Source organism: Mus musculus, chromosome 11 (genome assembly GCF_000001635.26).
Source record: "Mus musculus strain C57BL/6J chromosome 11, GRCm38.p6 C57BL/6J".
Lineage (NCBI taxonomy): Eukaryota > Metazoa > Chordata > Mammalia > Rodentia > Muridae > Mus > Mus musculus.
Window position 1 is genome coordinate 77,609,127 of NC_000077.6, and position 17,640 is coordinate 77,626,766.

A 17,640-nucleotide genomic window follows, 5' to 3' on the forward strand; every position below is an offset into this window, starting at 1 on the left:
AGCCAGAAAACTCAGCTAGGTATGGTGGCGAACGCCTTTAATCCCAGCACTCAGGAGGCAGAGGCAGGTGGATTTCTGAGTTCGAGGCCAGCCTGGTCTACAAAGTGAGTTCCAGGACAGCCTGGGCTATACAGAGAAACCCTGTCTCAAAACAAAACAAAAAAAAAAAAAAACAAAACAAAAAAACAAACAAAAAAACCCACCTCTTTTAGCGGAGTATGGTGATGCACAATTTTAGTTCTAGTACTCAGGAAGCAGAGACAGGAGGATCTCTGTAAGTTGGAAGCCAGCCTGATCTACAAGGCAAGTTTCAGGACAGCCATGGCTCCATAGAGAGACCCTGTCTCAAAAAAGAACCAAATATATATATACATACAAACACATTCATACAGACACAAAGTGTGTGTGTTCCTAGTGTGGTGTCCTATGTACCTCTCCCAGTATTTTGTTGTTTGTTGTGGATGCAGGAGAATCAACAGTTCAAAGTGAAGGTTATCCTGGTATAAGGAATTTGAGCCAATCTGGGGTTATATAAAACTCAATCTCAAAATCAAGCAAACATACCAAAAAAAAAAAAAAAAAAGCCAATGCCCATGACTACAGTCATTTAAGAAAACATGCTGGGGCTAGGGGATGACTCAGCTGCTAAAGTGCTGTGGAAGGAGGTCAGTTCGAATCCCCAGCACCCACATGGTGTGCACCTATAATCCGCACACTGGGGAGGTAGAGCTAGGAGGACAGGGACTCACAGCAGCTAGATAGGGCAAATTCCAGTCTTTCACTTTGTAGACCAGGCTGGCCTCGAACTCAGAAATCCACCTGCCTCTGCCTCCCAAGTGCTGGGATTAAAGGCGTGTGCCACCACGCCCGGCTCAAATTCCAGTCTTAAGAGACTTTGTTTCAAAAAATAAAGTGAAGGGTTACCAAGATGACTCAGTGGGTAAAAGGTCTTGCCTTGAAAACCTGCCCATCTGAGTTCAGTCCCAGGAACTCAGGTAAAGTTCCTGATTCCACAAAGTTCTCCTCTGATCTCCATATCTCTGCATTGCAATGTTCATGCCTACATACACACATCATACACCCACATACTAAAAATACATATTTTCTTTTAAAATGGAGAGCTGCCAGGCATGGTGCCTCATACCTTCAGACCCAGCAATAGAGAGGCAGAGGCAGGTAGACATCTGTGAGTTCAAGGCCAGCCTGGTCTCCCAGTGGGGATGTTTAGCATCAAGCATCCGTAAGTACAAGCTTCCAAACACATGTGCATACATATACAGAATTGTGGATTAGCTGGGTGGTAACACATGACTGTAATCTTACCACTTGGGAGGCTGAGGCAGGAGGATTGAGTTCCAGGCCAACCTTGGCTACTGAAACCTGATCATATTGACCCTGGTTGCTCTATCTGGTGAAAACATTTAATCCTTTTCTTCCTGTAATCTACGACATTTGACATAGCTGACACTTCCTTCTTGAAACTATCCCTCCTTGCCTTTTCAAAGCCCCTCAAAAAAAAGCAGTTTTCTTTCTATCTTCCTTTCCAAACAGGGCCCCTCCTCCTCCACCTAACACTTAAAATATGTGTATCTCTAACTTTGGTCTGTCACCATAAGAGTTTTTTCCCACAGCCTGGAGCTATAGTAATACATTTGCTCATCATATGGAAAATCTGAGTTCCAACACCAGGACACACACACACACACACACACACACACACACACGCACACGCACTGTTCCCTGCCTCCTGGTTGTTTCATATATAAGACTAGAAAGAGATTCGAACCCTCCCATAGTATTTTTATGGGAAACTTCAAACAGAAACAGGAGAATTATTATAGAATAGTAATCTCTGTGCCTGTCATCTGACTTTATCTATTTGCAATCTTTTTTGTTCATTTACATGAAAGGAGTTCTCTTGCAGCCCAGGCGTTTTAGTATTATAGGCTCCCAGGCATCTCAGAACATCTAATTTATTTATCTGTTTTCTATTTACCATTCTTTCTTTGTCTTTTCTTTTTTTCTTGTTTGTTTGTTTGTTTGTTTGTTTTGTCTATGTAGCCCTGGCTGTCCTAGAACTCATTCTGTAGAACAGGCTGGCCTTGAACTTAGAGACCTCACTGCCTCTGACTCCCAAGTGCTGGGATTAAAGACCTGTGCCACCACTCTCTGGCTTTGTTACAACATCTTTATACAGTTTGTCTAAAATTTTAATAGCTTTAATATTTGATCCATGGTCACCTATCTCAATAATTTCCAAAATATCTTTGACAGTTCATTTATCTAAATTGGGATCTGAACATGACTCACTTGACACTTGATTAATAAAAGCTTCACCTTCTTCTTCTTTTCTTGTACAGAAAGTTCCCTGACACTTCTGCCTGCTTAGTTTGTCTTTTTGTCTTTTCCATTGTTTGTTTGACATTTACTTGCTGAAGAAATGAGATCACAATGCCGGGAGCCATAGCTCATACTCAGTCCCAGCACTCAGGAGGCTGAGGCAGGAGGATTGCTTCAAGTTCAAGGACAGCCTGAGCTAATGTGGGAACCTGTCTCAGAAAGACAGGCAGGCAGAGAGGGATGGAGGGAGGGAGGGAGGGAGAGAGGGAAGGAAAGAGGGAGGGAGAGAATATTCTAAAGAATTTGTCTACGTTCTGGACTTAACTATATCCTCATGATATCATTCACATTTGCTTCAAAGCGCAAATTTCCTGGAAATTAGCAGTTAAATCTAAAGACTTGATTGTATTTAAGATACTCTTATCTTTGTCAGAATGTTGTGTTGGGCGGTGGTGGCTCACGCCTTTAATCCCAGCACTTGGGAGGCAGAGGCAGGCAGATTTCTGAGTTCGAGGCCAGCCTGGTCTACAAAGTGAGTTCCAGGACAGCCAGGGCTACACAGAGAAACCCTGTCTGGGGGTGGGGGGCGGGGAAGAATGTTGTGTGGATGCTATTTATAAAACTATGTTGAAGGATTGTTTGGTTAATTGACTGATTTATATGTACTTATTATTTATCTGTTTTTGAGTCAAGGTCTCTCTGTGTACCCCTGGATATCCTGGAGCTCAAAATGTATACCAGGTTGACCCCAAGCTTACTGAGATTCTCCCACCTCTGTCTCTCAAGTGTTGTTCTTTTTATTCTTCAATTGAGTGGGTGTAGGTAGATGGGTGTGGCTGGGTATGTGTGTGTGTGTGTGTGTGTGTGTGTGTGTGTGTGTGATGGTAGGTAGGGTGGGGGTGATGGTGGAGGGGGAGTGAGGGTGGGTCAGTGAAGGTGGGTGGGGTGGGTCTGTGGTGGTGGTGGGTGGGATGGGGTGGGGTGGGGTGGGGTGGGTCTGTGATGGTGGTGGGTGGGGTGGGGTGGGGTGGGGTGGGGTGGGTCTGTGATGGTGGTGGGTGGGGTGGGGTGGGGTGGGGTGGGGTGGGTCTGTGATGGTGGTGGGTGGGGTGGGGTGGGGTGGGGTGGGTCTGTGGTGGTGGTGGGTGGGGTGGGGTGGGTGGGGTGGGTCTGTGGTGGTGGGTGTATGCATGTGAGTAAGGATCCCTGTAGAGGCCAGAGACTTCAGAACACCCTAAGGCTGGAGTTATGAACAAGCTCAGATTCCCTGGAGCTATATTTGCTCCAGACTGGTTTTAGGTTTTTGATACGGGGTCTCCATAAAGTACCTTGGGTTGACCTTGAACTCATTACACATCCTAGGCAGGCTAACATCAAAGTTGTGGCCATCCTCCTGCCCCAAACTTCAACGTACTAAAATGAAGATGTGCACCTCCATGGCTGGCTCCCATCTGGTAGTTTTATATTTTGTGTCTGCCACTACCCCACTCTTATATTCAACCTCCACCTCAGCCATGACAGATAGCTCCACTCCTCCCCATTTCCCTAGCACAAGCTGTTTCAAGTTGCTTAGGGCTGAGAATGGAACTCAGATTCTCAAAACAAACAAACAAAAAAGGAGTTCTCACCATCTTGACCTATTACTATAGTATTAACTATTAATATGCTGTTGCCAGAGTATAGATCAAATTCCTAAGCCTTCTCTAATTCATTAATGCCCTACAAAATTCAACTTAAATGTCATCTCACTTGAAAGTACTTTTCATATCTCAACTAGGTTTCCTTTGAATCTATAAACTGAAGCCAGAAAATTATTGGAGGAAAAACTATTAATACCAATGTTTTCATCTTGATATAAAACTTATTCTCAAAGTGACAAAACGCAAGCAACATTAATACTTCCACTTACAAGTAGCCAAGGTACCAAAAACTTACTTTATATACTCCAAATTGTGCAGCTGGTAGATAAGGGCAGAGCTAGAATCTGAACCTAGGATAAATAAATCCAAAGCACACTATCATATTGTATTGTCAACTACTATTGACCAAAGATATGCATGATATATACATTTCTGGTATGTGTCAGAGATGCCCAAGTATGCGTCATGTTCCTTTAGTTGTTGTCATACATATATCTGTGTGTGGAAAAGATAGCTTGTCAGTGTGTCATCAGGTCACTGAAAAACATAAGTATCTAGCCAAGGAAACTCTTCAGTATTGTGACCTGGTAAAGGACACAGTCATGGTGACCTCAATTCAACAAATATTTATTGGCATGTGATATGATGCCTCCTGCCTACTGCTCCTAGCACTTGGGAGGCTGACGCAGGAGGATTGCACTGTGGCTGTTCCTCTTCACTCCAACTGGGTTTTAGATGGATGTGCCAATGATAGAAGCAGTTTCACGGGTTGAGCACGGACAGAGTTACTTTGGGTGAGGGAATGGTGGTTTCCTGGTTTGTTTGGTTTGGTTTTTTTCAAGACAGGATTTCACTATGTAGCTCTGGCTGTCCTGGAACTACTTGTGTAGATCAGACTGGTCTCAAACTCACAGAGAATCCTGGCTTCAGAGCTACTTTTTTCTTTTCTTAATGGCTTATTTGTTTTTATTGATATGCATTGGTGTTTTGTCTGCATGTGTGTCTATGTGAGAGGGTTGGGTGCGCTGGGACTGCAGTTACAGACAGTTGTAAGCTACCATGTGGGTCAGTTGTGAATTGAGCTTGGGTCCTCTGGAAGAGCAAGCAAGTGGTGCTCTTAACCACTGAGCCACATCTCCAGCCCCTAAAGTTACTTCTTAAGCTCTATGTTCTCCTAGAATGGGATGCAGGTCATGAACATGTCTTTAAAACACCAGTCTTATGCTCAAAATCACAGGTTTGATTCCAGAAATTGCAGAAAAGGAGAGAAGGAAGGACGGAGGGATTGAAAAGAGACACAGGTAGAGAATACTGGAGGGATGCAATCTTTTAAAAATATTCTGCATGTGGAAGGAACAAAGTCTTCCATTTTAAACCACAAGGACAACTGAGTGTTGGATCAAGGCACCAAAGGATGGTAGAATGAAATTCAGTCTGAGAAAGTCCTGACCTGGAAAGCTTGCAGTATCAAGTATCAGATAAGCTTTTGCACCAAGCCATAAATAAGTTAAAGCAGCTACCTAAAAGAAACCCAGCCTTGAAGAAATTCAGCAGTGGATAGAAAAGAGCAGCCATTTAAAACACTGATTTGACAGTGATGGTGCACGCCTTTGATCCCAGCACTCAGGAGGCAGAGGCAAGCAGATCTCTGTGAGTTTGAGGCCAGCCTGATCTTCATAGTTCCAGGACAGCAAGAGCTACACAAAGAAACCCCGTCTCTAAACAAACAGACAAACAAACAAACACAAAGCATACTATTGACTTGGGAGTCCCAGCTGCATCAGCCACTGTCAGTTACCATGTCACTTTGCATCATTAAAATAACTATACTGAGCATAAATCTCACCATCTGTGAAATAGAATTAGGTGAGGATCATAGCCACAGATCGTTAGTGAAATGCTTGCTTGATGTGCACAAGACACTGAGAGCCATCTGAAGTACCACTGAAGAAACGGATTTGGCATTAACCCCTCAGACATTTACAGGAGCATTAAATCAAATAACATAGAAAATGCTTAGCCTAGCACTATGCTTAACCCATGGAAAATGTCTGACATGGTTAGCTTTTATTGCCTCTGTGTAAGGGGCTAAATATTTATCCCACTGTTCTGACACTGCCCCACTGGCAGGCGTGCCATGATCAGTGTCTTACAACTGGGATTGTCTGGGACATCTGTGAGGATGGGAGAGGTTGAGCGGCATGTTTGTGGACTGAGAGGCTTTGTTGGAATGTATCTTCAAGACCAATTGGTGATTTTTGTCATGGCTTTTCTTTGCCTGGCATCTGCTAAGATTAAAAAACAAAAAGCTATGTGAATTCTTACCAGCATTGTACCACAACGGGTTATGAAACAGAAGCAGCTGGCATTCAAACCACAGAAAAGCCAATGGCTTACCACCCGAAATCATCTTTGGGCTTTGTTTAGTTGTTTGTTTAAGATAGTCTCTTGTTGCTCAGACTGGCTTTGAGTTGGTTGTGAACTCAGGGATGACCTTGAGAAAATCCCTGACCCTCGGAGCCTCCTGTCTCCACTGCCCAAGTGCTGCAATCATAAATGTGTACTGAGGAATCAAAACGCAAAGCGTTGTCCCTGCTAGGCAGCATCCTACCAACTGAAATACACCCCCAGCCCAACCTCAAATTTCTCATCCCCCTGCCCCCCCAGTTCCATTGCTAAGATGTCAAGCACACCACCGCCATGTTTGCCTGAGGATTTTGTTATTGTTGGTAGGTGGTTTTGTTTGTTTGGTTGGTTTGGTTTTTTTTTTTTTTTTTTTTTGAGACAGGTTTTCTCTTGTAGCCCTGACAACCTGGAACTCACTCCACTGGCCTCTGCCTCCCAAATGCTGGGATTAAAGACCTGTGCCACCACACCCAGCTATTGTTTTTTCTTTTGTTTTGTTTTGTTTTGTTTTTTAACTAAGTGCTAATACTGAACTATTAAGACATCTTCTGATTTTGTTTGATGGTGGCTGTGCAGCCTGGTATTGTAGTGCATGGCCGTAATTCCAGGATTCTGGAGATGGAGGCCAAAGGAGGAGTTCAAAAGTATGCTTGGTGCTGCCTTTAATCCCAGCACTAGGGAGACAGAGGCAGGTGGTTATGAGAGTTCAAGAACAGCCTGGTCTACAGAGCGAGTTCCAGGACAGCCAGGGCTATACAGAGAAACCCTGTCTCAAAACCAAAAAGAAGGCTGGAGAGATGGTTCAGTGGTTAAGAGCACTGACTGCTCTTCCAGAAGCCCTGAGTTCCAATTCCCAGCAACCACATAGGTGGCTCACAACCACCCGTAATGAGATCTGATGCCCTCTTCTAGTGCATCTGAAGATAATAATAAATAAATCTTTGGGCTGGAAGGAGGAGGGACTGAGACAACCAAAGCAAGTGGGGTTAACTGGAGTAAGCAGAGGTCCTAAAATTCAATTCCCAGGGGGCGGGAGGGTATGGGGGACTTTTGGGATAGCATTGGAAATGTAAATGAAGAAAATACGTAATTAAAAAAAATTTTCCCCAAAAATAAATAAATAAAATTCAATTCCCAACAGCCACACGAAGGCTCACAGCTACAGTGCACTCACATACATAAAATAAATAAATAAATAAATAAATCTTTAAAAAAAAAGAAAAGAAAAGAAAAGAAAAAGAAAAAGAACTCAGAATGATAGAAAGGAAATTCCCAAAAGGAATGTAGGATACTTTTGCCAGAAAAAAAGAGAGAGAGAGAGAGAGAGAGAAATACAGGACAGACAGAAACAACAGATGTTCACTACAAAATACAAGTGATGTTGGTGAAGCCACACGATGCAGCTCTGTGACATGCCAGGTAGAAAAGAATATAAAGAAACCTATGTCATCAGGTGAAAGGAAATAGACAAGGCAGGCTCACACAGCAAGATTTATTATTATTGTTGTTGTTGTTGTTGAGACAGGTTTTCTCTGTATAGCCTTGGCTGTCCTGGAACTCACTCTGTAAAACAAGCTGGCCTCAAACTCACAGAGATCCACCTGCCTCCCTGCCTCTACCTCCCCAATGCTGGAATTAAAAGCATGCAAAATCCATCATCTGACAATATTTATGTGTGTGTATATAATTTTATTTTAATTCTGTGTCTATGCAAGTTTGTCTACATGTATGTCTGTGAACCACCTACATGTAGTACCCACAGAGGCCAAAGGATTCCCCTGAAACTACAGTTACAGACAGTTGAGAGCTGCCATGTGGGTGCTGAGAATAAAACCCAAGTCCTCTCGAGAAAAAACCAGTGCTGTAAATTGCTGAGCCACATCTCCAGCCTCAGGATATACTTTTGAGACTTCACGTTTCACAGAGACATCTCCTAGAAAACACATGATTCATGTGACAGTTGTAACTGTGGCATGTCCATCCCACAGAGACGACATTCTAACCATTCTTAGAACCTCAGACAGCCCTGAAAATCTCTGGCATGTGCAGGCACCCAGAAACACCCACAGGTCAAACACATGATACCAAGGTAACAGCAGTGTCTGAGGACTCAAGCACGGGAGCCCACGTTTGCCTAGAACTTACGATTCTACTCACTTCCCAGACCCTTCTCTCCCTCACACTCATGCTCTCGGTTCGATTCCCACTTTCTACACCCACCCCAGCTCCTAGCACATCATGGACAATGACTGAACTCACTCAGTCAAGTCAGTGAGTACTCAGGCAAGTACTCACTGAATGTCAGCTATCTCCATTACAGCCAGGCTCTGGAGGGGAGGTGAGTAAGACAGGAGTCCTATCCAGAGACTGCAGCCTCATGAGAAAGAAAACGCTTTGGTTCTGAATAACACAAAACCAGACACAAAACAGCTTAAGGAAAATAAGAATGTTTCGGTTTATAGGTGCTTTTAAGTCACTTTTAGGTGGGAAGAGGTTGGGGCATTGTGCTCAGTGGGCAAAATGATAGTAAAGTATTTGCTGAGTGAGTGTGAACACCTGAGCTGGGGTCCTGCAGGAGTAAATAACTAGTCAGTTAATTCATTAACTCTTAAAAGCTGGGCTTGGTAAAGCATGCCTTTACCTCTAACACTTGGGAGGCAGAGGCAGGTGAATTGCTTTAAGTTCCAGGCCAGCCCAGTTTACATGGTGACTTCTAGGACAGCCAAACTATGTAGAGACCCTGTCTCAAAAGACAAAAAACAAAAGGTAGAGAGTAATTAAGGAAGATACCCAACCTTAACCCAACCTTAACCTCTGTCCTCCATGCATATACCAATATACACCATACATACATACATACATACATACGTATGTACATACATACATACATACGTACATACTTACACATAAATGTGGGAAAGAGCTCTAAGGCTTGCCCACAAAATGTCCTGGGTTTAAGTCTCAACACTTCATCAACCAAGGCATGGTAGTATACAGCCATAATCCAAGAATTTGGGCAATAGTGACAAGATCAGAAGTCTGAGTTCAAGAAGGCAAGGCGCATTGCATGAGACTTTCACAAGGGAAATAAAAAGAGGGTCAAAGTGAAGGCTGGGTTGGCAGTTACAGAGTTTAAATGATCTAGTTGAGAGTCCAGGACACGTCTCCCAGTGTGCTCCTCTGGCTTGGGAGTTTACAGCCAGAGGAAGCAGAAAATCCAGTCCTTATGACTTCTCAAGCCTGTGAAAATGCGTTTGACAGCTAGCATGCTGTCAGACCCTTGACAATTTAGTCAAGTTTCCTGTGCCAGGTTGGCAAGAAAGTTCAATGGTAGATGACATGTTTAGCATTTGTGAGGCTCTGGGCTAGATCTCTCTCTCTCTCTCTTTCTCTCTGCCTCAGTTCTACCTCATTTCTAAAATCGAATGATAATCATGCATACTTAATATGGTTATTGTGAACACAATAAAATAAGCTCAGTGTTGCCAACTCTGCATGATACAGCATAAACACTCAATAAACTTTAATTAACAAACACAAATTAATTAGATTAATAATTAATTAGATTAATTAATAACATTAATTAATGAACAAAATTAACTATTTCATTATTGTTGTCAACACTAGAAACTCTCAAGGGAAAGAGGGAGAGAAATTATTTCTCCAAACTGCCAGGGAAAACCTTATGACATCCACTGGCCCTGACTGAATCTGAAGGACTCACTTGCCACTCTTGAGGCAGACCTAGGGGGACGTTGGACATCATGGTCTATGCTAATAAATACATTCCATTCCTGAAACACACTAAATTCAACATTACCATCCCCAAATAGACTGAATAGAGGAGGGGCTGCTTCCCAGGAAGAAACTAAGGTACAGTGACCAGAAAGAAAGACAATGGTTTCCAGCTAGAGAAGACAAGAATGTGTAGCATGACTGGCTTAGTGGGACAGTCTGACTGGCACCATGATCAGGATAAACATCAAAGCTGATCTGAGCAACTCTGACCTAGACAGTTAGACAGGAAAGAACTGAAGGATTGAAACCCCCCCTCAAACACACACACACACTCACACACACACACACCACACTCTGCTGCTGGGGCTGATGACCTGAGAGCTCCCAGACTCAAGTAATCCTCCTTTTGCAGCTCCTAGCACTGTTACATCACTGTCCCTGGTAAGGTTTTTCCATTCTCCATGAACTCTCAAGGGTTTTATTTGAACTTTCTTTCTCTTCAGCTTTGTCATTCAAAACACCTGGCTGAAGCCAGAGATGCAGAGCAGAGAACTGGCCTAGCAAGCGCACCACCTACATTCATCCCAAACACTGAGGGGACACACACACACACACACACACACACACACTCCACCAGCTAGCATTGTGCTTCACACCTATAGCAACAACACTCAGGAGGCTGAGACAGGAGGAGGATGAGTTTAAAGCCAGCCTGGGCTACAGAAGTGAGACTTGATTTCAAGAAACAAAACAAGGTCTAGAGAGAGTGCTTGGTGAGCAAGGCACTTGCTGCCAAGTCTAACACCCGGATTTAATCCCAAGGCCCACATGGTAGAAAGAGAAGAGAGAATTGATTCTGGAAGGTTGTCTTCTGACCAACACACAGGACTATAGTGTGTGTGTGTGTGTGTGTGTGTGTGTGTGTGTGTGTGTGTATGGGCATATGGGCATGCAAATGCTATGGTCCTGTGTGTTGGTCAGAAGACAACCTTCCAGAATATAGATAGATAGATAGATAGATAGATAGATAGATAGATAGATAGATAGATTGTGTGTGTGTGTGTGTATGGGCATATGGGCATGCAAATTATATATATATTGTGTGTGTGTTTCAGTGAAAGACCTTGTCTCAAAAACTAAAGTGGACAGTCGTTCACAAAGACACCAGATGTCAACCACCTCTGGTGTAAATTTTATATATATAATATAAATATAAACAGTGAATTAAGCCAGTGGCTGTATTTCTTTACCTTATGCTAGTACCCAATAACCACAAAGAGAAACCAAGATTTATCTAAAACCGCACTTCAACAGCTGAGCAGTTAATTGATCTACCTTAGCCTTCTATGGTAATCTGGCTGCCTCCCAGGCCCATCTCATAATGTTTGCATATTATTATTGATCTGGCTCTCTGGGCGTCAGGTGTGTTTCCGTGTTCCCTCTCCAGACCCTTTCTTTCCTCATGTTCCAAATCTCCCAGTTGATCTGCATGCCCCCCCCCCCCTTTCCCTTTCCCTTTCTCCTCCCTCCGGTTGGCAGACATCCTGCCCTATTCTCTATTCTGCCCAGCCATTGGGTGATCAGCATTTATTGACAAGGTAGAGAATAAATGGTAAGAATTGTTTACACAAACTTGAGACAGGAGATTCTTGGTATATAAGCATTACAATGTTGTGCCTGGATTGAAACAAGATTTGAGGGCAGAGAGATCAGTATTTGAATAACACAAGAATGGTTGGAGAGATGGCTCAGCGGCTAAGAGTACAGTCTGCTCTTCCAGAGGTCCTGAGTTCAATTCCCAGCAACCACTTGGTGGCTCACAACCGTCTGTAATGGGATCTGATGCCCTCTTATGTTGTGTCTGAAGATAGCTACAGTGTACTCACATATATTAAATAAATAAATATTTTTAAAAAAATTCTGAATAACTCAAGGGTAAACTTTATACAGTATACAAAAACATGCCTACACTCTGGCCTACACACACACACATACATGTACACATATTTTTTGTGTGTGTTTGTTTTTCGAGACAGGGTTTCTCTTTATAGCTCTGGCTGTCCTGGAACTCACTTTGTAGACCAGGCTAGCCTTGAACTCAGAAATCTGCCTGCCTCTGCCTCCCGAGTGCTGGGATTAAAGGCATGCACCACCACACCCGGCACATGTACACATATGAATGCTCAAGAATAAAATAATAATTTTTTAAAAAATCCCAAACAAACCCCTTCCAAAGAAAGAAATGTCTTGGGTTGGGAAGATAGCTCAGTTGGAAGAGTTCTTAGCATGCAAGCAGCAGCTGGGTGTGGTGACGCACGCCTTTAATCTTAGCACTTGGGAGGCAGAGGCAGGTGGATTTCTGAGTTCGAGGCCAGCCTGGTCTACAAAGGATAGCCAGGGCCATACAGAGAAACCCTGTCTCGGAAAAACAAAAACAAAACAAAAAAAAAAAGCATGCAAGAAGCTCTGAGTTTAATCTCCAGCTCTCTGTAAACCAGCTATGGCAGCTTGTAGCTGTAATCCTAGCACAGGTGGAGGCAGAAGGATCAGCAGTTCAAAATCATCTTTGGCTGCAAAGTCAGTTCCAGGCCAGCCTGGCCTACATAAGACTGTCTCAAAAACAAGAAGAGGGCCGGGCGGTGGTGGCGCACGCCTTTAATCCCAGCACTTGGGAGGCGGAGACAGGTGGATTTCTGAGTTCGAGGCCAGCCTGGTCTACAAAGTTCCAGGACAGCCAAGACTATACAGAGAAACCCTGTCTCGAAAAACCAAAAAAAAAAAAAAAAAAAAAAAAAAAAAAAAAAAAAAAAACAAGAAGAGGAAGAAGAAAGGGAGGAAGGAAAGGAAAGAGGATGCTGTGTCACATTCTCATATTCCCATGCCACTTTCTAGCTTTGATGACTCCCACATCATTACCAAACCACAAATGCAAAGATTCCTTTGCTTGCAATCTAGATAATGTCCAGAGAAAGCTGGCCTTCCTCTGAGACCATGCTCTTTAAACAGTGGTGAGAGGAGAGGACACTTCAGTTTCCTGGGAGGGAACACTCCAGCTGTGAAAACCCCAAAGTTGTAAATTGTCAGATAGTGACTGCTCGTGAAACCTGACAGGATGCCTGACAGCTCAGCTGAGAACCTAATTACCAGTTACAAAGACAGGAAAAACATGTTACCAGAGAGTGCCTGGTCCCACAGAATGAGGTGCAGTGTCCTGAGGTGCAGCCTCTTTCTTGCTTCAACTAGAGCAAAACACACAAGTATAGTTGACACTGCGCATGTTTACTGTCTGAACAAAGGAACCATATCCAGCCACAGCCCTGTGTCTGCTGAGCCCTTGGTAATCACATAAATTGAACAGTGGCATTTGACCTAACAGCACAAACAGTTCTGATATTTTTTTTTCTTTTTCTTTCCTTCTTTATCTCATTCTATTTTTATTTTTATTTATTTTTCAGGTCAGGGTTTCTCTGCACAACCCTGGGTATCCTGGAACTCACTGTTAACCAGGCTGACCTTGAACTCACAGAGCTCCACCTGCCTCTGTGAGTACCTAGCTCACTTCTGGTTTCAATGATGCCAAGGACAATACCAACCTAGGCTTAACTTGTCACCCGTGGTTTACACAGACTTCAACCAATCCTCCTTGTTTCCCGAAGTGAAGAAGATCCTTTAAGAGGGATGGCAACTCAATCAAGTAATACAGTTAGCCTGCAGCATTGTAAGAAAACCATGGGCTGGAGAGATGGTTCAGTGGTTAAGAGCACTGACTGCTCTTCCAGAGGTCCTGAGTTCAATTCCCAGCAACCACATGGGGGCTCACAACCATCTGCAATGGGATCTGATGCCTTCTTCTGGTGTGTCTGAAGACAGCAACAGTGTACTCACATACATAAAATCAATAATAAATAAATCCTTTTTAAGAAAGAAAGAAAGGAAGGAAGGAAGGAAGGAAGGAAGGAAGGAAGGAAAGGAAAACATGGGCACAGTGGATAGAGACATCTGTGGCCAAGCCTGATTAACCCCAAGGATTAAACTCAGGGTCTGCCCAATGTAAGGAGAGAGAGCCAACTCCTACAGTCTGGCCTGAGACCTCTATACCCATGACACTGTACACAGCACTCCTCCACATACACAGGAAAAATGGATGTAAAAAAGTAATAATAATTTTTAAAACTAGAAAGAAAGGAAGGAAGGAAGAGAGAAAGGAAGGAAGGAAGAGAGGAAGGTCCATCATGCTAGGGCTGATGAGATGCCACTGAGTCTAATGGGTTGATTCCAATACTTGGGACCTGTGATAGAAGGAGAGAACAAATTCCTGAAAGCTGTCCTCTGACCTCTTCAGACATGATGTGGCATGCATGTACACACACACACACACACACACACACAGAGGAATGAATAAATAAATACAGATAAAAAGAGAAAGGCAAAATCCTCACTAAGAATTCCCAAGTTACAGAAAAGCAGTGTTAGTTTTTCTTTTCACAGTCATGGTGGCACCCCTGGAACAGAAATGGTATCTTTCTTAGTAGGAAACTTCCCCCCCTGAAAACAGTGACTTAGCACTTACAGCAACAGGGAGCAAAGAAATCAGTTAGGAGTCACTGCATTCCAGATGCTATCTAACTTAATTTGTAAGCCAACTGGTAAAGATATAGATAGATGGATAGATAGATAGATAGATAGATAGATAGATAGATAGATCTCTAGACAGAGAGAGAGAGAGAGAGTCAAATTCCTTACTTCCAGCTCAGAAGTTAATTATCTAGACTCGGACAGCTAGTAACAGGCAATCAGCTGTTTGTAGTAGCTCATACCTGCAGTCCTAGCTACTTGGGATGCTGAGGTGGGAGGATCATGTGAGTCTACTCGTACAAGGCCCTGGATTTGGTTCCCAGAATAATTTTCTTTTAAATAGCCTGGTACACATAAAGCACAGAGAACAGTGTACTGGGATGGAAAATAGGAGAAGTGAAGGGGAAGAAGTGCTCAGGGAGAAGGGAATCTGGCTAGGAAATCTAAAAGAGTAGAGTCCTTCCGGGAGACCTACTATCAAGACCTACAGAAGAGAGCCTGGAGACGCTGGAGACGCTTTCCTCTTTTTCTTCCCTTTCTCCATTTACCAGTTATGTTCTCTTCTGTAAAAGGATTATCAGGATGAGCTCAGTGGGAAAGGAGGCCCCTGTGGGATCCTGTTACCAGCCATCTGTGTTCTGTTCTTTACTTTCGAACAAGACGGCTCCAAAACTCTGAACTGGAGAGGGAGTTGGAGCTGCATACAGATCAGCGGAGCTGTTGCTACCCGCTCTGACGCCTGCGGGATGACTCAATCCTGTGTGCTGGAGGAGTCAGCTGTGGTCCCCTGGAGCCTCCTACTCTAGGGAGGGGAAAAAAAAAATCAGAGATGTGGGAAAGTGGATAGGGAGAAGGGAAGGAGGACCCTAGCCTTGGGGCAGGAAGTCGGGCTAGAAAGATCAACTGGGAGACCCTGAGACTTGAGCGAAGAGTTCCAGCTGATCGTGGGGGAGGGATTTTAGGTAACAGCGAGAGCACAGCCTTCTGTAGGTTTTAGCTGCTCTCCAAGAGGGGCATACATACCGTGTGGAGGATGGCAGTCGGTAGAAGCCATATGGCTGTGTCCCCAGGAATTCAGTTCAAACGCAAACCTCACTCACCTCCTAGGTGGGTTTTATCCAGGTACAGGCAGCTCCTGCTATTTCCTGGCTTTCAGAGGATCGCGCCGACTCCTCCTGGTCCTACTGGGCACCATTAATACTTTAGAACGTGTTTGTGCTGAACAGTTGCTAGCATCAGACCTCTCCCCTGGTCATTCACTCAGATCTCTGAGCTACAGGCAATTAGAAGAAGAAACCATGCCAGGAAGCTCCTAGGTAGCCTTCCTGTTTGCCCTGCTTTCAGCTGCTTGCGTATCCATAGTGCTGAGAGGCATCTGGATTTACCCTATGCTAATACATAAACACGCAGCTCCATCCCCCAACAACCCCAGGCTTCCCTCAAAGAACTGTCTTTTCATTTGGCTCCTTATCACTCACCAATAAACAGTTCCCGTCCCCCACCACCACCACCACCACCACCACCACCCGGGTTTGGCTTCCGGTTGCCATGGCAACTCAAAAGCAACGAGTTGAAGCTGCCAATAAAGGCATCTGCGAGAGCTCCCTACAGCCAGACTCCTTTAAAAACAATAGTACAAAGTGGAATCACCGCTATATCCACCCTCCCCTTCCACCCCACATACACTCTTCATTGTTGGGTTGATGGAGAAACTGGCACTTTTTGGAATCACCAAGAAAGTGGTTGCTTAGCCCCAGTGGAAAGGTTTTCATACGGTAAACAATGCTTTCTCTAGATACTAGCCTAGAAAGCTGGCCAACCTGTCAGGTGTTTGCAGCTGTACAAAGGCCAAGAGATTTACAAAATAAGTCTGCCTGTGTTCTCTGTTCTTTCCTTGTATTTAGACTCGCTGTGCTTGCAAAGAAGAATCTGGGTATTTCAGGAGTAGAACTGCTGGCTGGTTTCACACAAAGGAGTCTGAGAGATGGCTCTCCAGTTAAACGCACTGGCTGTTTTTCCAGAGGTCCCAGGTTTGAGTTTTCCAGCACACACATGGAGGCTCACAACTCTCTATAACTCTGACTCTAAGGAATCCGACAACCTCTTTTGGTCTCCAAAGGCACCAGGCACATATGTGATGCATAGACATGAAGAACCAATACACATAAAAATTAAAATTAAAAAAAAAAACAACACAAGCTGACTCTTGATATACTCGGATAATACATATAAAAATGCTCTGAACAAATAGGGGCTGGAGAGAAAGTTCAAGGGTCAAGAGCAGTTGCTACTGTGGCAGAGGTCCTAGGTTCACAAGCATCTATAACTCCAGTTCCAGGGAGATCAGGTGTCCTCTCACACACTTAATATACTCACGTCCTCCTAATAGCTAGCTCCCATTCCTGTATACACCCCCCTGCAGTTCAGGTTATAGGACAGAATTGCTAAGTGCTTATTCTCTAGAGCCAAGCTTCCTGATTTGAATCCTTCCATCCTCTTGCTTTGCAACCATTGTCAAAGTTTTCTCTGATTCATTTTCCCTGCCTGTCAAACAAGGAGTGTAACAGCATCTATTTGGAGGGCTTTCATATTGATGAAGTAAATGGAGATCTATAAAGTGTAGAGAGCAGCGTCTTCCTTCCTTCCTGCGTCAAGTATCTCTGCTATATCACCATCTACTGCTGGACACGCTGTGCTGTGCTGCTGGGAACAGACAAGCTATCCTGTCCTCAAAGAACGGACAGTCTAAGTTGTGTATAGTGGTGCACTGTAATCCCAGCACTCAGGAGGCAGAGGCAGGTGGATGTCTGTGAATTCAAGGACAGCCTGGTTTACATAGTGAGTTCCAGGACAGACAGGGCTACACAAGGAAACCTAGCCTGGAAAAAAAAATGATAAAATTCCAGAGAAGACAAACCCACAGTAAGTACTAGATAACAAG

At 43.9% G+C, this 17,640-nt stretch overlaps 1 protein-coding gene across 1 annotated transcript in view; it reads right to left on the reverse strand.

Annotated features, from left to right (window-relative positions):
- The window catches only part of Taok1 (TAO kinase 1), a 96,198-nt gene extending 79,965 nt beyond the window's left edge, over nt 1-16,233 (reverse strand). The window contains exon 1 of the mRNA XM_030245837.1: nt 15,800-16,233. The gene's annotated coding sequence lies outside the window, so the exon portion shown is untranslated. The remainder of the gene's footprint in view (nt 1-15,799) is intronic.
- Nucleotides 16,234-17,640: the final 1,407 nt, after the last annotated feature.